At 43.3% G+C, this 22,090-nt stretch overlaps 1 protein-coding gene and 2 long non-coding RNA genes across 11 annotated transcripts in view; 1 reads left to right on the forward strand and 2 right to left on the reverse strand.

Moving 5' to 3' along the window:
• The window catches only part of ELMO2 (engulfment and cell motility 2), a 67,624-nt gene extending 67,271 nt beyond the window's left edge, over positions 1-353 (reverse strand). For 6 of the 9 annotated variants that reach the window (XM_074005425.1, XM_065523228.2, XM_074005423.1 and 3 more), the window contains exon 1: positions 63-231. The gene's annotated coding sequence lies outside the window, so the exon portion shown is untranslated. Of the gene's footprint in view, positions 1-62; positions 232-325 lie in introns of those variants that run through there. The other 3 variants (XM_074005427.1, XM_065523226.2, XM_065523227.2) reach the window with 1 other exon arrangement.
• Positions 1-12,027, forward strand: part of LOC123567145 (uncharacterized) — a 37,559-nt gene extending 25,532 nt beyond the window's left edge. Inside the window, exon 3 of the long non-coding RNA XR_006689917.3 lies at positions 11,230-12,027. This is a non-coding gene — a long non-coding RNA (uncharacterized lncRNA). The remainder of the gene's footprint in view (positions 1-11,229) is intronic.
• On the reverse strand, positions 3,789-6,008 carry LOC135965665 (uncharacterized). Its single transcript, XR_010578716.2, has 3 exons — positions 5,879-6,008; positions 4,396-4,519; positions 3,789-3,866 (listed from the first exon to the last, which is right to left on the reverse strand). It is a non-coding gene; the product is annotated as an uncharacterized lncRNA (long non-coding RNA).
• Positions 12,028-22,090: the final 10,063 nt, after the last annotated feature.

Genomic DNA, 22,090 nt, shown 5'->3' on the forward strand with positions numbered 1-22,090 from the left:
AAACCTCTACCCTCTTCCATCTTCCCTCATCCTCAGCACCTCTGCCGGGCTTGGTAGCTTACCTGGTGGTGTGACCCCAACCTTCACTCCTAAGCGATCTGAGCCCTTCTTGGTCACCATGCCTCTCATGTATGAAGCCATGTACGTGTCCATTTACCATCAAAACTGGGCACCTGATCCATATACCAAGCTCAGGCTCCTTCCTCTTCTGTGGGCTGGTCATAAAGGACCCATCTCTCCGCCCCATGCATATGATGGCCCTTCTTGGCCATCAGTATGAGCCGAGAGCAAAGGCAACAGGTGGATGAGATGGGGGTCTGGTTACCTGCTCACGCAGCTCGCTTATGCCATCTGGTCCTCCTTCTGCTCAATCCTCCGTGTCCCACTTCTATCCTGGCATGCTGCTGGGCCCACCTGATCTTACGACTTGGTCGATCTGACAAATATCTGACTCATTGTGTAAAGTTCTGGCTGTACAATCGTTTGCTCTCCCGTGATCAGGTGTTTCCTCCCTCTGAGGCCAAGTAACCCTTAGGAGCTTGTGATGGTTAATTTTAGGTGTCAGCTGGACTGGATTAAGGAACAGCTAGATAATTTGTAAAGCATCACTTCTGGGTGTGTCTGTGAGGGTGTTTCCAGAGGACACTGGCCTGGGACTTGGCAGACTGAGAGGAGGAGATCTGCCCTCATTGTGGGCAGGCACCATCCAATCAACTGGCATCGAGATAGAACAAAAAAGGCAGAAAAACAAAGCAATTCTCTCTCTCTCTCCCCTGCCTCCTTTCCTCTTTCTCCTGGAGCTGGAACACACTTTTTTCTCCTGCCTTTGGACGTCGGAACTCTAGGCTCTCCAGGCTTTCCAGCCTCTGGACTTAACACCAGTCTCTGGACTTAACACCAGTCTCTGGATTCTCAAGCCTTTGGCCTCAGACTGAGAATTATACCAGCAACTTCCTGGTTCTGAGGCTTTTGGGCAGCCATGCTACCAGCATCCCAGTGTTTCCAGCAGAAGGCCTGTTGTGGGAGTTCTCAGCTTCCATGAGCATGTGAGCCAATTCTCCTAATACATCTATCTCTTTCTAGATTGATTTATTGATCTAGAAAGACTGAACCTATTGATTCTATCTCTCTGGAGAACTCTAACACACAGCTACTTATCAAAGAGTGTGTAATTCTCTGATGCAGATGACATGACTTGCTCCAGAATGCTGGGGATCTGAATTGTGATTTTCCCAGTGAGACTTGCCATATATTTTATTCAATGTCTTTTCTGGCCACCAATATCTCTAATACTATAGGCGCTGCTAGGTCGTGTGGCCAAAACTTCAAGGATACTTGCTTTGCAGCCTGGACCTGCTGCAGAGCTCTTTTCTGCTCTTGGTGCCTCTCAAAAGCAGCAGCCTTTCCTTTTACCAGATACTTGGATCAGAACAGTATTCTCATGTTTGGAATATGCTGCCTCTAGAACCCAAAGAAGTCTATAGGTATGGCACTTTCTTCTTGGTGGTGGTGGGAGATGAAAGATAAAAAAGTTTTGCCCTTACTTTTGAGGGAATGTTCTAGCATGCTTCAGAACATTGGAACTCAACTTTCTCACCTATTTGGAAGTCCTTGCACTTTTGAAGGGTTTAGTCTTGTACCCTCTGAAGTGCTTGTGTCATACCAAGGCCTCCATGTTCTATTCACTTCGCCCAGTCCAATTAGCATATGTCATCGATAGAGGGGACCAGTGTGATGTTCTGTGGATGTCCAGCCAGTTCAGGTCTCTTCATAATGTGTCATGATAGCACCAAAGAGTTGAGATAACCCTTGGGAAAGATTGTACATGTGTACTGTTGTCCACTCCACCAAATGTGAACTGCTTCTGATACTGTTTTTTGATAGGCATGGAACAGAACACATTAGCTGCATTGACAGCTGCATGCCAGGTGCCCAAGGCTGTGCTCATCTGCTCTAGCAAAGGTACCACACCTGGCACAGAAGCTGCATTGAGGCTACTGTTTAGCAGAGTTTGCAGCAGTCCACTGTCATCCTCCAGAATTATCTGGGTTTTGCAGGGGCCAGGCTGGTGAATTACACAAGCTATGAGGTGACTAGCGCCTCAGCATCATTTAGGTTTTTAAGGATAGCTCCAATCTCTAATATTCCTCTTTGGATGGATGTGACATTTTAAAAACTTTACTCTCTTGGTTGAGTTGGGGTGTTAGGGGGCTATTTCAGAGGCTTCCACTAATCTTTATTCTGATAGCTCTTACCCCATGGGCCAAGGGACCAGTGTGGGAGCTGTGCCAATTGCCAACATGTCTATTCCAATTGAGGACTGGAGAGATGGCCATGGGATTGTCCCATGAGTCTAGTGAACCCACTGTAACCCAGACTTGGGCCAGGATCCCATTTATTTCCTGCCCTTCATATGCCCTCAATTTAATAGGGAGGCTACGATGATGCTTTGGGTTCCTGGGTAAATGTCAATCTGGATCCTGTGCCAATAGTTCTTGATGTTTGAGTGTTCCTCTTTCTCCAGCATGTGGCCATCTCTCATGGTATCGCAGGGTCCTCCTAGGAAGCCAGCCTCTCCTTCAATTGATGTGTTTTAAACACTAAAACTGGTTCAGGTCTGGAAACTGAGTGAAGGATTGTGACTTTTTTTTTGAGGAGTGATGACCCTCAACTACCTGACCAAGAATGTTAAATTGTAGAAAATGTGTATCTTAGTGGTCAGACATTTCTATGTGTAATATGCACAAGAGAAAGACTCGCTAGGCACACAGCCGACTGTCAGACATACCTACCTCTCTGTGGCAGTATTATGGGCCATTTAACTTTATCCTTCTTTGTTTGTTTAATTTTTTTTTTTTTTTTTTTTTTTTTTGAGATGGAGTCTCGCTCTGTCGCCCAGGCTGGAGTGCAGTGGCCGGATCTCAGCTCACTGCAAGCTCCGCCTCCCGGGTTTGCGCCATTCTCCTGCCTCAGCCTCCCGAGTAGCTGGGACTACAGGCGCCCGCCACCTCGCCCGGCTAGTTTTTTGTATTTTTTTAGTAGAGACGGGGTTTCACCGTGTTAGCCAGGATGGTCTCGATCTCCTGACCTCGTGATCCGCCCGTCTCGGCCTCCCAAAGTGCTGGGATTACAGGCTTGAGCCACCGCGCCCGGCCTGTTTGTTTAATTTTTTAAGACAGAGTCTCAATCTGTTGCCCAGGCCAGAGTACAGTGGCATGATCCTAACTCACTGCAACCTCTGCCTCCTGGGTTCAAGTGATTCTCCTGCCTAAGCCTCCCAAGTAGCTGGGACTACAGGTGCACACCACCATGCTTGGCTAATTTTTATATTTTTAGTGGAGGTGGGATTTCACCATGTTGGTCAGGCTGGTCTCAAACTCCTGACCTCAATGGATCTACCTGCCTCGGCCTTCCAAAGTGCTGGGATTACAGGCATGAGCCACTGTGCCCAGCCTAACTTTATTCTTTATACTGAAGGAGTTAAAAATATGCCACTTTGGCATAGTGACTATTTTGAGTTAAAGGCCCTTGAAAAACAGCAGGTACGAGAAGATTGCCTTGATCTTCCTTCTGTTTCTTAAAAGCAGGAGATAAAATTCCCATGTGAAAGATGCCCTCCCTATAGCAGAAAGAAAGTAACATTCTTATCATCAAGGACAGGAAGGTGAGACCTTGGGAAACCTATACACACAGATCCGGTTCGACTAATTCCTATCTTCCTAGTCACTTCTCCACCCGATCAACCACCCTAGCCCCAGCCTCTTTGCCTCATCTCATTTTCATGACTTACGATACTTTGTCCATTTCAGTTTATAAGCATTCTTCTCTAACAGCATCTTTGGGCCTTTGTTTCCTTATGAAGGCTCCTGTGCAGGTAAAACTTGCATTAAATAACTGTGTGTGCTTTTCCCCTGTTGATCTGTCTTATGTCAATTTCATTCTCAGGCCCAGTTAGAAAAAAAACTCTAAAATGGTAAGGTAAAATTTTGCATCTCCTACAATACTTTAATGTATTTTTCATATTTTTATATTATAGCAAATGTATTCTGTCATGCCAGAGATTACATGTGTAATATGTGTTTTCTGTCCTCTGGAGAGAGGTTCCAGAAAATCGTCTTGGCATAAATGGATGTGGTTGTCAACTCCCTGCTCTCTGAAGGATGAATATGAATATGTGACATCTCTTAAGAAGTCTTCCTAGGAAAGAATCCTTTTGAATTACAGATGGTGGCTCCCTCCCCCAGGGGGGCCCCACTGCCTGGGGAAAGATACTTTAATCAGCCCCTTTGTTAAAAAGTCAAACAAACACTTGTCATAAAACCCAGTGATTCTATTCCTAGGTACTTACTCAAGAGAAATAATTTTAAAAAATTATTCAGGTTTGGTGATCTATACCTGTAGTTCCAGCTACTTGGGAGGCTGAGGTGGGAAGATCGTTTGAGTCCGGGAGGTTGAGGCTGCAGTGAGCTGTGACCCCATCACTGCGTTCCTGCCTGGGCAACAGAGTGAGATCCTGTCTCTAAAAAACCAATAATAAAAAAAGAGAAGTGAGCACATATGTCCACACAAAAACTTACTGCTATGACTTACATTCATAGTCATAGCAGCTTTATTCACAACAGCCCCAAGCTGGACACAACCCAAATATCCACCAAGTGAATGAAAGAATAAATTGGGCTATGATTCCACTTATAAAACACCCTCTAGAAAATGCTCACTAATCTAGAGTGACACAAAATAGATCAGTGGTTCCTTGGGGATGGGGGATGGGATGGGGAGATGGGAAGGAGGGAGTATGAAGGAGCAAGAGGAAACTTTAGGGTTGATGAGAGCAGAGCACTGGAACTTAAGTTCTCCCAGGGGTGGGGGTGAGGTGCGTGGGAGGTTTTAAACAATGACAGGATCTCCAGTTAGAACTACTGAGGTTGGACAGTGTCATGCGTACCCCACGTTCTGGGAAAGGCTTGTCTTATGTGTCCCTAACTCCAAGTGTGTGACAATAATGGTATCTTCTCTTGATTCATCTTCCCTCATTCCAGTATTGTTCAACTCTTATTTTTAAACTTACAGCTCCTCCAAGGAACCATTTTACATTTGTTTTTCTAATTGTCCACGTCCCCATGAAAATATAATACTACAGATATACCGTGTGTCTGTTTATGTACTGTGGTATTCTGGAGGGCCACAAATAGACGTAACAGCTAAGATGTTGGGGGCATCCTAAGAACCAATATTCATTGCTTTGGGGGCTCTCTTGCCCTGTTGAGAAATCATGACTTATTCCCATCAGAAAAAAATCCAAGTAGGCAGGGAAAAAGCAGTATTGTAATGAAAATGTAAAGCTATCTGATTTGACTCTTTGATGGAAGCGTAGTGACACACATAACTGCAAAAAAGTGTTTCCCCAGAGCTATGCATTAATGTAGGTTCATGAAAATGGGGGCCCGAAATGAGGCAAAGGGGTTTGGCAGGCAGAGAGCTTTCAACCCAGGCAGAGTAGTGGACGAGTCTTTTCTGTGCAACTAGAGCCCTCTGCTGGGCATTTCAGGAACATCCTCCAATAAATTGAACGCAGCCCATTCATTTAGCAGCTGTTTGCCCAGCATTCATCACAGCCGCGCACTGAGAGCTAGACTTGGGTTTGTGGCCCAGCATGGTTTAATAACTGAGTCAGAACCACACAGTGGTGAGGAGTCACAATGGCATTCCGAGTCAGTTTTCTCTGACTCCAAAGCCCACAGTCCCCTCCTCTGGAGTTCCCAAGCCAGGTTCTTACTGGCTTTAGAGGGGAGTCCCCTCCCTGGCCTCTGAGACAGAAAGGAAGATGAGGGGCAGGTAGAGGTAGGGTAGAAGTTCGGGATATTTAGGGCATTATTACCTGATGATTTCCCTTTTCTCCTGGAAGTTGGAGCAGAAGAGGAGTGAGGATGACTTGGGTTAAGTCTTGCAGTGCTAGCCTTCTGCAAAGCGCTGTTCCACACAGATTGAGAAAAAAATCTCAGGCTCTGTAAAACAGAGGCATAAGTGGCAGAAGAAAATCCTGATGCTTCCCCAGTAAATTCCCATCAATGATAGAGCTTAAAGAAAATGTGGTACATACCATGGAATATTATGTAGCCATAAAAAGGAACACGATCCTGTCCTTTGCAGGGACATGGATGGAGCTGGAGGCCATTATCCTTCGCAAACTAACGCAGGAAGAGAAAACCAAATACTGCATATTCTCACTTATAAGTGGAAGCTAAGTGATGAGAACACATAGGCACATGGAGGGGAAAAACACACACTGGGGTGGGGTCAAAGGGCGGGGGTGGGAAGAAGGAGAGCATCAGGAAGAATAGCTAATGGATGATGGATGGGCTTAATACCTGGGTGATCGGATGCTCTGTGCAGCAAACCACCATGGCACATGTTTGCCTATGTAACAAACCTGCACATCCTGCACGTGTACCCCTGAACTTAAGATAAAAGTTGGAAAAAAAGAAAGAGATACTCAGGTAAGACTAAACCACACATGAGGGATTGGAACCAGGGTCCTGTGAGTCTAACATGCATGGCTCAGGAGGGTTGGTTCTCCTAGGGAGCTGCTCCTTCCCTTTGGTGTGGTGTAGACAGGGTGTTAGGGAAAAGCCCCAGGCTCACTGAGGATAGCCAGGAATAAACCTTCCATGGCTCTAGAGGTGCCCAAAGCAGGCAACGGATGAGAGCAAGACAGTTTCTCACTCCAAGCGCAGCAAGCAGCATGTATATCTGCAGAGCTGTGCTGGTTTCCCTGCCCTCAGGTCCCACGGGTGACGCCATGGGCTCGGATGGATGCTACCCACTCCATAGGCTGTCGTGAAGCTGTGGAACTCAAGGCCAAAGGTTCAGCATACTTTGAGAAAGCAGCAAACACTGTGGCAAGCAGAAAATAAGCCAGTCTCTCCCCTAGGGAGCAAGTGGTGACACAGGAATCACACAGAGGTAGTGTACAGGGGCCTGCATGACTAGCTGCTAGTTGTTTATTACCTACGAGCAACCAGAGACATTATGAAGACTGCCTGAGGTCTCATCCAAGGGCAAGGGAAGAACTAGCCCTACAGAACAGATTCAAAGGGATAGTGGAAAATAAAAATAAAGCTGCTTTATGATTTTGTACCTTGAGTCATGTTTGGTCAGGACATGGCTGGGACAGCCTTGCTGGGAAGCAGTGGATGATGTGGTTCCACACCATGGATGAGCACCCTAGTGGGCTAGCACGCACTGAGTCAATGCCTGGGGTCCATGCAAGCACTATCCACGGAACCCATGCAACACCAGTGCCAAGGACCAGCTTCTCCCAGGAGCAGGAGGCCAGATAAAGATGGAGACAATCTCTAACCAAGATGGGATGGAGAAACAGCACCCCATCTCTCCCCACCACTGCCTCTGTGCACCCCTCTGTCCCCCAAGTTCAGCGTTCATTCTAAAGAGGAGGCGGCGAAAGGAGAAAAAACTATTCTGACTGTGTCCGAGTTCTCCATATGAAAGGACTCAGAAGTCTCTGAATTTGATTTAGTTTATCAGCATGGGACTAGATTAGGTCTTCTTCATCAAGCACAATGGGGACGCAGAGTCAGATATGCAGCTGCTTGCATAACTAGCTACTAGTTGTTTATTACCTAAGAGCAATCAGAGAGGTTATGGCGGCTGCCTGGCTGAGGTCCCATCCAGGTGCAGGGCGAGAGCTAGCCCTATTGTACAGATTTAAAGGGATAATGGAAAATACCACACCAATCGCACTCCTGGACATGTATCCCAGAGAAATGAAGATGTATGTTCACTCCAAAAGATGGACATGAATGTCCATAGCAGCTTTATTTGTAACAGCCAAAACCAAAACAACCTAGATGTGCTTCATTGGGCAAATGGTTGGTTAAACAAACGGTAGTGCACACGTACCGGGGAACACCACTCAGTGATAAAAAGGAAAGTTATGTGGTGGAAAGTCACTTTTGGGGGGGCATGCTTTTGAAAATCTGTATTCACTACAAACATAAGGTAGATGCCTCAGTTCCTTAGGTGATTTATTTCTTTTCTTTTCCTCTTCCCTTCTCCATCCCAGTAGTAACAGCTAACCTACATTGTGTGTGGATCACTGCTAAGATCCTTCTTAATAAATTAAATTTCACTTTTAAATAATTGTAGATTCACATCCATTTGTATGAAATGATACAGGGAGATCCTGTGTACCCTTAACCCAGTATGCTCCAGTGGTAACATCTTGCAAAACAATATCACAGCCAAGATATTGACAATGATACAGTCAGGATACAGAACATGTCAATCAGCACCAGCACTGCCCCATGGTGCTCTGTTGTAGCCACCCTCCCTTCCTTCCAATCACACCCCCTCTTTAGCTCCTGCAACAACTTATCTGTTCTCCATTTGTAAAATTTTGTCATTTCAAGAATGCTATACCAACAGAATGATGTTGAGATGGGAACAGCACTGGGTGGTCACAGGAGGATGGAAAAACTCAAATAAGAACTAGCCAAAGGCCAGGTGCGGTGGCTTATGCCTGTAATCCCAGCACTTTGGGAGGCTGAGGCAGACAGATCACTTGAGGTCAGGAGTTTGAGACCAGCCTGGCCAACATGATGAAACCCCTGCCCCTACTAAAAATACAAAAATTAGTCGAGCGTGGTGGCAGGTACCTGTAGTCTCAGCTACTCAGGAGGCTGAGGCAGGAGAATCACTTGAACCTGGGAGGCAGCAGTTGCAGTGAGCTGAGATCATGCCACTGCACTCCACTCTGGGCAACAGAGTGAGACTGTTTTTAAAAAAAAAAAAAAGAAAGAGAGAGAGAAAGAAAGAGAGAGAAAGAAAGAGAAAGAAAGAAAGAAAGAAAGAAAGAAAGAAAGAAAGAAAGAAAGAAAGAAAGAAAGAAAGAAAAGAAAGAAAGAGAAAGAAAGAGAGAAAAAAAGAAGAGAAAGAAAGAAAAAAAGAAAGGAAGGAAGGAAAGAAAGAAAGAAAGAAAGAAAGAAAGAAAGAAAGAAAGAAAGAGAGAACAGAAAGAAGAACCAGTCAAATAAACAAGAACTAGGTAAAGAAACCATAGCATAACAGAAAACCCAAAATAAGGGAAATAAAATGGCTGAAACTCTGGTCAGGGCGACAATGTCCATGACTCTTCCAGGCAAATCCAAGTAATGCAGAAACGTGGTAATAACTGGAGTGAAGGGGGGATGTCCCTGAAATCCCCTCCTTTTCCAGGATATTCCACCCCTTAATTAAAGAAACACTCATAAAATTAGACACCCAAACTCCATTATGTGTGACTTATTCTCTCAAGCAGGCTCACACTTCTAAGTGTGTACTTTCAATTTGCAATAAAAGCTTCTTGCCTTTGGCTTTATTCTGACTCATCCCTGAACTCTTTCTTGTGATGGTGCCAAGAATCTGGACACCAGCTGGAAATGGGGCCTTAGTGGCATCTGGAGACCCTCCTGAGCCCTCAAGCACCAATACAGTATGTAACTTTTTTGACTCAGCACAATTCTCTGGCGATTCATCCAGGCTGTTGCATGTATCAGTAGCTCATTCCTTTTGATCACTGAGTGGCATTCTATGGTATCCATGCACCACAGTTTAACCACTTGCCCAGTGAAGGGCATCTAGACTGTTTTCAGTTTTTGGTTATTACAAGTAAAGCTGTTATGTACATCCATGTCCATTTTTCAGAGTGAACACAAATTTTTATTTCTCTGGAATAAATGCCCAGGATTGCAATTGCTGGATCTTATGGTAGTTGCATATTTAATTTTTTAAGAAATTGTCAAACTGTTTTCCAGAGTGGTGGTACCATTTTTCATTTTCATTAGCAATGTACAATGGTCCTGTTTCTCCACATCCTCACCAGCATTTGGTGTTGTCACTATTTTTGATTTTAGTCATTCTGATGGGAATGCAGTGATAGCTCATTGTGTTTTTAATTTTTACTTCGCTAATGGATGTTAAACATCTTTTCATGTGCTTACTTACTATCTGTATATCTTTTTTTGATAACATCTTTTGCCCATTTTCTAATTTGATTTTTTTTTTTCTGTTAAGCTTTGAGAATTCCTTATATCAGGGGATATATAATAATATTTGCAACCCATTTATACAACAAAACACTGGTACATTTTAGGTACTAGTTCTTTTTTTTTTTTTGAGACGGAGTCTCGCTCTGTCGCCCAAGCTGGAGTGCAGTGGCCGGATCTCAGCTCACTGCAGCTCCGCCTTCTGGGTTCCCGCCATTCTCCTGCCTCAGCCTCCCGAGTAGCTGGGACTACAGGCGCCCGCCACCTCGCCTGGCTAGTTTTTTTTTGTATTTTTTAGTAGAGACGGGGTTTCACCGTGTTAGCCAGGATGGTCTCGATCTCCTGACCTCGTGATCCACCCATCTCAGCCTCCCAAAGTGCTGGGATTACAGGCTTGAGCCACCGCGCCCGGCCTAGGTACTAGTTCTTTGTGGTATGAATGGTTTGCAAATATTTTCTCCCAGTGTGTAGCTTGTCTTTTCATCCTTGTAGCAAGGTCTTCTGCAGAACAAAAATTTTTAATTTTGATGAAGTCCAAAGTTTCCTTTTATGGATTGTGCTTTTGTTTTCAATTATTTGCCTCAGTATCTAAATCCCAAATATTTTCTTGTATTTTTTTTTTCTGAAAGTTTTATCTCTTACAATTTAAACCTAAGATTTATTTTAAGTTAATTTTAATGTAAGGTGTGAGACCTAGGGTGAGGTTCTGTTCTTTCTTTTCTTTCTTCTTCCTTCTTTTTTTACTTATAGATGTCTTACTGTTCCAGAACCATTTTTTTTGTTGAAAAGACTGTCTTTTGTCCACTGAATTGCTCTTGCACTTTTGCAATATGTCAGTTGGACATATTTCTGTGGGTCTATTTCTGGATTCTTTGTTGTATTCCATTGATCTATGTGTCTATCCATCCTCCAATACCACATAGTCTTGATTACTGGAAACTGATTCCTCCCATTTTGTTATTCTTTTTCAAAATTGTGTTAGCTATTCCAGTGCCTTTGCCTTTCCATACAAACTTTCAAATAATGTTGCCTATATCTACAAAAAATCCTGCTGGGATTTTGATAGTGTTACTAGGGCAGCCCTGGAGATACAGCCGAGAAAGCTCATTATTTTCTTAAACAGTAGATAACTGAAAAAACTCATTATTCTTTTCTTAAACAGATTTTTCTATTTCTTTATCTATAGGTAAGCTTGGTTAAAAGAACTCCAGATGGCCCGGGGGCTGCAGGACTCCTTGCCAATTATCAGAGGAAGATAAGGCCTGTGTGAAACCGGGGCAAACCTGAACCAGCGACCCCGTGTTACCTTTAGATCATTAACATATCATCATAATGCTAAAACCTCACCCATAGAAGATAATTGCTGCCATTTTCTGAATATACATTATGTGAAGAAGCATGTTCATGATCTGCACCTGCACGTCTGGAGTTCCTCCCCACGTGTTTACCTACCTCCCTGCCCCACATCTAACGCCTTAAAATCCCCCAGCTTCTCATATCTCAGGGAGAAGGAATCTTTAGAGAAAGAGCTCCCTCCTCCGTTCCTGGCCAGGAATAAAACCTGCTTGCCCTTTTTCCCATTAGGTGTTACAGTAGAACTCAGTTAGCCTGTAACAATAAGAATTGCATTAAATCCTTATATCAACTTGGGAAGAATTGACAGATTTACCATATTAAGTCTTCTAATCCATAAGTAAGTATGGTCATTCTTTTTTTAGATTTTTGAAATTTCTTTCATCAGCAATTTTGTAGTTCTTTCCCTCACTATCTAGATCCCAAATATTTTCTATTTTTTTTTCTGAAAGTTCTATCTCTTACAATTTAAACCTGAGTAGTTATCAGCATGCAAGCCCTGTACCTGTTTTGTTGGATTTAAATTTAAGTATTTTGTTTTTTGATACATTGTAAATGCTACTGTATTTTAAATTTCAGTGCCCATGTGTTCATTGCTAGTATAAAGAAATACAACATATTCCATCCAGCAGTCTAGCTGAAGTCACTTATCAGCTCTAGGAGTTTTTGTTTTTGATTCTATTTTTGGTAGATCTTTGAGTTTTCCCACTTAGATAAGCATGTTATCTGCAAATAGGGACAGTTTTATTACTACCTTTCTGATCTATATGCCTTTTATTTCCTTTTCTTACCTTATTGCATTGGGTAGAACTTCTAACACTGTTTAACAATAATGGTAAGAGCAATCATCCTTGCCCTGTTCCTGTTCTCAGGGTACATTCATTCATTCTTTCACTGTTAAGTATGATGCTGGCTGTGGAGTTGTTATAGATGCTCTTTAACAAGTTAGGACAAATTCCCTCTATTTCTATTTTTCTGAGCATTTTTAAACCCATGAATGGGTGTTTTGTCAAATGCTTTTTCTGTATTGATTGGTAAGATCAATTTTCTTTTGTATCAATTTTCTTTTGTTAATATATTGGATTATGTTGACTGATTTGTGAATAGTAAAACAGCCCTGCATTCCTGCAGTAAGCCTCACTTTGTTACAAGATCTTTGGGGTGTTGCTTTTCTGGCCAGAAACCTCTGTGGCCAGTGGCCCCTTTGCCCAAGTTTTGTTTGGGCCCACTGGGCTCCTTCTGCCCACTTGGCCTGGCAGGCTGTGCTCAGCTCATGCTACCAGCCTGGATCCCACGTCTGCCAAAGGCAAGTCAGGCATGGCGTGGCAAGGGGTGTGTGAGCAAGCGTGGAGTCTGGTCACTGTGCAGTCAGACATGTCAGCTGCTGCAGTGGGGTGGGCAGCTCCAGGTGCTGGCATAGGCACTAGCTCTCTGTGAGGCTGTGGCTGGGCCAGGCACACTGCACGCAGCTTCCACAGCTGGAACCGGGGAACACAGTGGTGCCTGGAAGCTTGGAGATGCCAGGAACCACGGGGCTCCCAAAAAGGAGTCATAGACCGGGCTTGGGGAGCTCCAAGGTCTGGGATCCCCTAAGGGCCACAGCTGTTCTTTCTTTCTCTTCACCCTCAATGTAGCGAGCAAGGGACATATTTCAACCCTGTTTGTGTTACAGCCCTTTCAGCCCTGCCATTCAATGGGTCCCAAGTTCTTGTCCTATAACCAGGAAGAAGGAGGTACGCAGACAAGTGGAGGCTCTGAGCAAGATGAAAAGGAGCTTTATTGAGTGATAGGACAGTTCAGAGAAAACCTGCAGTGGGTAGCTCCTTTCCACAGCCAGGGTGTCCTGATGAGTGTTCAGCTCCTAGCAAAGAGGAGACCCTGGAGTGGGAAGCTCCTCTTTGCTTGCAGGTGGTCCCATTGTCTCTGCAGCTCTCAGCAGAGAGTAGGCTCTGGAGTGGGTAGCTCCTCTCTGCTGTTGGTCATCCCAGTGTCTGCTCAGCTCTGGTTGAGCCCAGGGGTATTATGGGCTTCAGAGGGGGGAAAGTGTATGCCAGCTGGTCCATGGGTAGCCATGGGCAGGCCCAGAAAAGGCACCACAAGCTCCCACTCTGGTCTGTGGGGCTGGTGGCCCGACCCCAGCCTTCAGGCCCTCCTTGGCCTGAAGGTGGGGCCTCACTGGGGATCTGCCCCCTTCTGCCCCAGAGCCTATCGCCCTCCTGCCACTGTCCATGGCACCCAGGCTGCTCACAGCAAGGGGCACCTGCAGGCCAGCACAAGCCACCCTCAACTTGGTCATTGTGTATACTTTTTTTTTACATTGTTGAATTCTACTTGCTAATTTAAAAAAAAGTTGCATCTATATTCATGATGTTAGTCTTTTGTTTTCTGTACTATCTATCTTTTTTTTTGGTTTGAGTATCAGATTTAGTACTAGCTTCATAAAATAAATGGGAAAGTCTACCCTCATCTTCAATTTTCTGGAAGAGATTTTGTAGAATTAGTGTTAATTCTTTTTTAAACTTTTGGCAGAATTCTCCATGAACTCTCTTGGTCTAGGAGATGTTTTTAAATTTTAGTTTTAAAATTACAAATTCAGTTTTAAAATTCCATTTCATATTGGGTGAGTTATAGTTTTTGAGGAATTGGCTTGTTTAATCTGTCAAATGTGTGTACGTAGAGTTGTTTGTAGTATTCCCTCCTATCCTTCTGATGTATACAGAGTCTGTAGTGATATCCCATTTCATCCTTGATGTTTCATTCCATTTCACCCGCTTTCTTTTCTCTCCTCGTTACTGGTTGTGGGAATGGGAATTCCATCTTCTCCGTAGGCCTCTACTAAGACCTCCATGACTTGGGGGACAATTGGGTGGGATGGCTTATGACTGCTCCCCAAGGGGCCTCCACTGACACCACAGTGGTGGTGGCCTCATTACCACTAGTTGGTGGTGAAAGTCCTGACCCTCCTCTGGGTTTTCTGGGACACTGCCCCAGCAGAGCAGAGAGGGGCACCTCGTAACTGCTGGATGGGAGTGGAAGTCCAGGCTCCCTGACTGTCTTCACTGATATTGCAGGGAGCCCATGGGGAGAGTTGAGGTGCCTCTTTACAGCCTGGTGTGGGTGGAATTCTAGGATCTCCACTCTGCCTTTGCTTGTGTGAGTGTGGGTGGGCCACAGTCTTTTCTGTGGTGTTTGGCTGGAGTAGAAAGGTTATTGTCTCAAGGGTTTCTATCTTGTAAGGCTGCCCCTTTTCTGCTTTCTGTTTTGTTTTTGCTTTGTCTAGAGGGAGTAGGTTTTTGTTGGGACTTTTCCCCCCATCTCAAACACTAGAGTTTCCAGGTCGTGAACTTCTTCAAGTCTGGGATATATGAGACAAAATGAAAGCCAGGAGAACGCACTATGATGGTCCCAAGTCTCCTAGCTGGGCTGCCTTCTTTTCCCCACTTTTCAGAATATTCTTATACTTGCTTTATATACAAACTAAATCTACTGAAAAAATACAATAACCAAAATAAATGGATGGGCTCAATAGCCAAATAGAGGAGAGAGAGGGGAAAAAAATCACTGAATTGGGAACTATAACTAGAGAAACCACCCAGACTGAAAAACAGAGAGAAAATAAATGGAAAACAATGAACGGAGCTTCAGGGACCTGTGAGACTATCACAAGACCCAGTGTTTGTGTCACTGAAGTTGCAGAAGAAGAAAAGAAAGAAGACAAGGCTGAAAAGGTATTCAAAGAAATAATGGCTGAAAGTTTCCCAAATGTCCAGAGTGTTTAGTTGTCCTTACTGGGAGGAATAGGGAGAAGTGTGTCTACTCCATCTTCCTGAAAGCTGAAGAACCAAGCACTCCCGGATGGGGAAGCTGGGAAGAATACTGATAAGCTATGCACAGAAGCAGTCCTGGGAGGACCCTGCCACAGGCAGAAACACACTGGACACTCAAAGCCATACTGCTGGGTGCTGGAGTCCATTGCTTCTTCTGAGAAGAATCGCTAACTTTTCTGGGGTCTTCGTACCTTTAGCACCTGATTCAAATTCTTGGGAAGGCTAACCTGAGTGGCCAGTCGCAGGGAGCGGGCCCAGGCCCTGCCTGTCAGCAGGTGTGGAAAGAAAATGTACAGCATCCTGCAGCATCCCTGGTGGAAGCTGGAGCCTGTTTTCCATCAAGCCACACACACTGGGGGATTCCTCAATTTGTCCAATTAGGAGGTCAGTGCATGAGGTTGCTGTAATCCCACATCCCCGCAACACTCAGTTTTACTGAACTTCCTAATATTTGCCAATCTAATAGGTGTAAAATTGTATCTCATTGTTGCATCAATTTGCATTTCCTGGATTATTAACATTTGTGAGCACCTCTCATATGAGTGTTAGTTTTTGAGAGTTGTCATTCTGCAAATTGCCTGTTTATATCCTCTGGTGCTTCACCCAGGTATATTTATGTTTACTACGCTTTTGAATGGGAGCTTATTTCCCTGAGTGTTACAGACATTTGAGACAGTTACATTATAAAAATATATTACTGAGTGAAGAGATAATCATAAGATGTAGTTCTTTAATAATTCCAGATTTGAAAAACAACCACATTAAATGTTATTATTTCCGGGAAGTGAGATTATCTGACATTTGTTTCCTCCCCCTCCTCCTCCTCCTCTTCTTCTTCTTCCTCCTCTTCCTCTTCTTCTTGTTTTCTTCTTATTTATTTATTTTTGACAGAGTCTTACTCTGTCGCCAGGCTGGAGTACAGTGTTGTTTCTTCTTTTGAATGGATGCATTCAACTTTACCTGAGCTATTCACTCCAGGAAAATAGGAATGGATAAGAAATGCCCCACTCTTGTGTGTTTCAGGAAATGGCTAATTGCAAAAAACACGCCTTCCCTATATGACTTAGACCACCCTTCCCTTAATGACTCCCTTGTGTTATAAAACCCCAAGTCCTCTTTTTAAAACATGTTTCTAATTAATGAACTTCTCTCTATTGCAGTAGCCTACATACAACCATCTCCTTAGTTGTCAGGTGCATATGTCCTACACACATTTTCTTATGTTTTTAAATATAATTTTCATACATATGATTGCAGTTTCTATAAACTTTTGAAAAGTACTGGTCAAGTATTTTGTAGAATGTCCCTCAATTTGGGTCTGTCTGATGTTTTCTCATGATTAGACTAGAGTTATACATTTTGGGAAAGAATATCATGGAGGTGATGTATGCTTTTAATCACTTCGTATCAGGGAGCGTATGATATCCATGTGACTTGTCACTGGTGTCGTTAACCTTATCACTTGGTTCTGGTAGTGTCTGCCAGGTCTCTTCACTATGAAGGTACTATTTTCCTCTTTTCATACTCTATTCACTAAATATAAGTCACCAAGTGCAGCCCATACTCAAGGGGAGGGAATGAAGCTCCTCCTCCTTGTATCAGAATGTGTAAAGATCTCTGAGGCTTTAAAATCTATATATTATTCAGTTGCTTTTCCTGTTGCCCTTTTTATTTGTTAAGGAACCAGATCCTTTGTCCTACTTCCCCACACCTAGGCTTGCTGATTACATCTCTGAGAAGTCACGCAACATGTTCCTTTGTTCCTGTCATTTCATGTAAATTGGTACCAGAGGCTTGATCAGATTTATTTATTTATTTATGAGGGAGTCTCACTCTGTCACCCAGGCTGGAGTTGCAGTGGTATGACCTTGGCTCACTGCAACCTCTGCCTTCCAGATTGAAGTGATCCTCCATCCTCAGCCTCCCAAGTAGCTGGGATTACAGGCATGTGCCATCATGCCTGGCTAATTTTTGTATTTTTGGTAGAGATGGGGTTTGGCCATGTTGACCAGGCCGGTCTCGAACTCCTGACCTCAGGTGATCCACCCACCTCAGGTGATCCCAAAGTGCTGGGATTACAGGTGTGAACCATCACACCTGGCCTTGATCAGATTTAGATGCAAGTTTTGAACATGAATATATGGTGGTACATTCTTTCATCAGAAGGTACGTAATTATTGTTGCTTCCCCCACGTTTTTCGAGACAAATTGTTTTTGAGACATCTGTAGCCAGGGCTGGAGTACAGTGGCCTTGGCTTACAGCAGCTTTGACTTCCTGGGTTCAGGTGGTTCTCCCACCTCAGCCTCTCAAGCAGTTGAGACCACAGGTGTGCACCACCACGCCCAGCTAATTTTTTTTGTATTTTTAGCAGAGACAGTATTTTGCCATGTTGCCTGGGCTTGTCTTGAACTCCTGGCCTCAAGTGATTCGCCTGCCTCGGCCTCCCAAAGTGCTAGGATTACAGGTGTGAGCCACTGTACGTGGCCTCCCACATTTTTTTTTTTTTTAATGTTAGCAGCTGTTGATGATCATTGCCCAGCTCCACTAATGCATTAGGGATTACAAAATGGTAATATACTTATTTTAACATGATTTCTTCATTTGCTGGTTGTAATACTTCTGGCAAGAGAAACATTCCCTCACAATTATTTGGTTACCCTGAGGAACAGTTCATACAAGAAAGGCAGAATTCATGATTCTTTCCCTTTATTTTCCAGTTTTCAAAGCATCCTCCAAAGGTGACCAATGCTTTCCTTTTGAATGATTGCTTTTGTTGTTGTTTTGCATTCCCAAAAGAAATGCTACTGATTATGGTTATTATTCTTTCAGTACCTTGTTGGATTCCATTTCCTAGAGTTTTATTTAAGTGTCTCATGTATATTAATAGATGAATTGATTTATACCTTGTGACAACTTCCTGATTTTACACACACACACACAGAGAGAGAGACACACACAGAGATTGTGTTTAAACCATTTCTAATTATAATCTCTGTGGGTACTGAAAGAATCCTGCATTTATGGGAAAGAAAAAAAAAATACCTTGAGAGCAAGCGTTCAGTGTACCCAATAAAGCAGAAACTCTTGCATAATCACAAATAAAGGTGCCACAGAAATTTATGGGAAATGGGGTCTTGCATTGCCCAGAGGAAGTCACCAGGGACAGATGTTCAGTAGCTCCTTCTGCACACATACAGTTCCATTTTAGGAAAAGAGGTTGCTCTTGCTCTGTCTACAGCCTTATGGGGGAGACTCCACATCTTTGTTCGTCAAAAGTATTGGTCCTAGGAACCAAACTGAAAGTGTCTTGCAAAGTACCTTTGCCGAGAGATTGGGGGTGGAATGGGGAGAATGTCAGGTGGAATTGACCTGTGCTGCTGTAAGGTAGAAACAAAACATTGGGGAATCTTATTAAGTGTTCCCAGGCTGTCCTAGACTTGGTCTCAAGGGAATGGCAGGCAAGAGAAGGCCTTGGCTCCCTATGTGCTGGGTCCAGGGCTGGAGAGTGGACATTTGCTTCCTTCTCTGGAATAGAGTGCTGGATGGGAGGCCAGGAATGTGCATCAAAGTGCACAAGAGATGATTCTAGAAACTCTGCTCTTGCCAAGTATAGCCTGGTCACCATGCAGCCTGGTACTCTAAGAGGTAAGTTCCTTGAGAGCAACTAGGAAGAACATGAATATTTTGTGCTGATTTGGAAGAGGCAAGGAGAGTAAAAACTCTCTATGGGATCTGGGCTTCTCGATAACTCCAGTAATTTTTTTTTTTTTTTTTTGAGATGGAGTCTCACTCTGTTGCCCAGGCTGGAGTGCAATGGCACGACATCGGCTCACTGCAACCTCTGCCTCCCAGGTTCAAGTGATTCTCCTGTCTCAGCCTCCAGAGTAGCTGGGATTACAGGCATGCGCCATCACACCTGGCTAATTTTTGTATTTTTAGTAGAGCCAGGTTTCACCATGTTGGCCAGGCTGGTCTTGAACTCCTGACCTAGGTGATCTGCCCGCCTCAGTCTCCCAAAGTGCTGGGATTACAAAAGTGAGCCACCATGCCTGGTCTAACTCCAGTAATTTTAAGGAATATCTATCAGCCTTGTTATCCTCATCTTTAAGATGAGCATGGAAAGAGAACTTATCCTGTAGGCCTGTTTTGGAGATTAAATGTGATATGGCATGTATACCCTTGCTTGCTGCATAACAAGATCCTAATAAAAGCCATTGCTTCTATTACACAAGATACTTTGCTAGGTTCTTTTAATTAAGTGTACCAATTAACATATTTATTGTAAGGTTAGTATTGATATCTTATTATTTTATGTCATCTTTATTTTAATAAGAAAATGGATGCTCAGAGAAGTGAAGTCAGTCATCCAACATCAACAGGTAGGTGGCAGAAGTGCTGGGGTTAAATCCCAGAATTGCTTTCCATCGCACGTTGTGCTTTGCCAATACGCCATATTGCCAAAAAACCCAGACTTGGATGCTAACTGTCTTTGAATTATTCACAGCACTCAGTACCATGAAATGACCTTAATGACTCCACAAGAAATAAATGTTAAATAAAAATGGACTCCAGCCTCCTAGGCCCAGGATTTCTTGATGTTTCTTTGGTGTTTTGGAGGACACTAGATTTCTGCAGCTTCTGGATGTCTTATGTACTCTCTGGCCTGTATTTGTTCCTAGCACCCCTGGTTCGAGTTTACCAGAAGCCAGTGTGAGATTCAGGGGCCAATGGGTACCATCAGAGACAAACAGGTTATCAGGTGGGAGGTCCTGTCTAAAGTGAAGCTGTGCTTGGGGCTCAGATACTGACTCCATGTGAATGCAATGGATCTTGTGTGTTACGAGGACAAAACTCCAGGAATAGAAATTCAGTGAGACCTCATACCAGAGCTCTAGGCAGGTGTGGAAAAGCCCCAGGCAAGGAGCTGGGCTATAAGCAATTCTTGATCCTTCTGTTCAGAGTGTGCAAAATTTGCGTGGTGTTACCCCATGCAGAGACCCACTGAGTTGTGTGCCAATGGACGTTTCAGGGCAATTCTCAAAGCAGGGAGCTAAGCTGAGGGGCTTGGCAGGGGAAAGACTCCACAAGAAAAGGCTTATTGGATGTCTGTGAGGGCACACTCAAGACAGGAGAGAGTCAGCAGGTGCAGCTGAGAAAATTCAGTCTCCACCTTCTCCAAAGACATTCTCTGAAGACACATGCTTTATTTATTTTCCACTCATTCTTTCCCGACCTAAGCTGGCGCTACACTCATACTATATCCATCATTGCCTTCGGCCTCTAAGGATGTGCTGATTGCCCTATAGATTGACATACAAAGTTCAGAATGATAAAAATGGAAAGGCATTATAGTATTATCTAAATATGCCTCCTCAATTTAAGGATTAATAAAATTGGGCTAGACTAGGTCACACAGTTGGTTAGAGGCAATGTCAAGATTAGAAGTTGCCCCATGCTCAGTGCCCTGTTCATCATTCCAAATAAAATCAAAACAAGGTATCTTTAAAAGTTTCTCACTAGAAATGACAATGAAGAGAGCACCATCAATAAAAAAGACAGACGTACCTGAAAGCCCCTTCCCTGCCCTGCCCTTTTCAGTTTCCTGTGGATTCTCAGACCATGAAAGGTTAGAAATGTTAACTGCAGATAGAAAAGAAACATAACATGAATATACTTTCCTATCAGTGGATTTTCCCCTACAAGATCACTTTTGATGAGCAGTGAAGAAGCTAATGGTTAGGAGCATGGCCTCTGGTGTCAGACTTCCTAGACTCAAATCCTGGCTCCATGTCTTACTAGGTATATGCCCTTGGGCAAATTAACCTCTGTGCTTTGGTTTACCCATCTGTAAAATGGGGATAACAGTATCTACTTCATAGGTTGTTATGAGGATTAAATAACATTTTTATCATATCAATATATCTATCTGTATCTATATCTATATTCTAGAATAGTGCTTGGCACGTAGTAAATTCTGCTATAGCAGAGTTTTCTATTACTGACATATAGCAAGATATTCTGTCCTTTGGATGTGTGATAATCCCTTTAGCCAATCCATTATTGTTGTATATTTGATGGCCTTTTTGCTGTTATTCAAAGGAGGATAAATTCTCAATAAATCCATTGGAAATAAATGTCTACACTCTCCAAATAATCCATGTGAGAGTTACAATGGACAGGTAGGTGCCATTTCCTTCTTGTTTTTTCTGGTAGCGAAATAGGATAGGAAATGTAGTCTAGTTGGGTGGCCATATGCCCTGCCAGCATTCACTAGGGAGTACTACTATTAAAGGAAGAAGGGAACCATGGCTACTGCAGGGTGATTAGCAGGCCCTGCCACAGCTTTTAACATCCATCCTATTCCCTAGACTACAACTCCATGGAAGTTTGGTTAAACAAGGTAATAACAACACTACCTTTATGTTGTCACACTTTAGCGGATAAATGTTTAAAAAAACCTGGATCTATTTTTGTCATCCCTTAAATTTCAAACTCCCTTTGTCACCTGGTTTTAGGTACATTTTTTTTTTTTTACAAGCCATACATAGTTGGATTTAGTTTTTCAACTCACTGTTAAACTATCTGTGTCTTTGATGTAGGAATTCAATTTGTTCATATTATTTGTGATAACTTTTATTATTGATTCTTTTTTGTTTCTACTTGTTTAAAGTCTACTGTACTTTGCTTTGCTTTTCCACTTTCCTTACTTCTTCTATCTTGGTCAGTGTTCACTTTATCATTTTAAAAAATTTAGGAGAAATCCTACTAGGAAACAAATGGAAAAAGACCATCAAGAAAATCAAGGGTAGGCTTAAATGACTAGTGGTATGGATACTTGAAAACAGTCATTAAAGAGATTTGAACTA

Source organism: Macaca fascicularis, chromosome 10 (genome assembly GCF_037993035.2).
Source record: "Macaca fascicularis isolate 582-1 chromosome 10, T2T-MFA8v1.1".
NCBI lineage: Eukaryota > Metazoa > Chordata > Mammalia > Primates > Cercopithecidae > Macaca > Macaca fascicularis.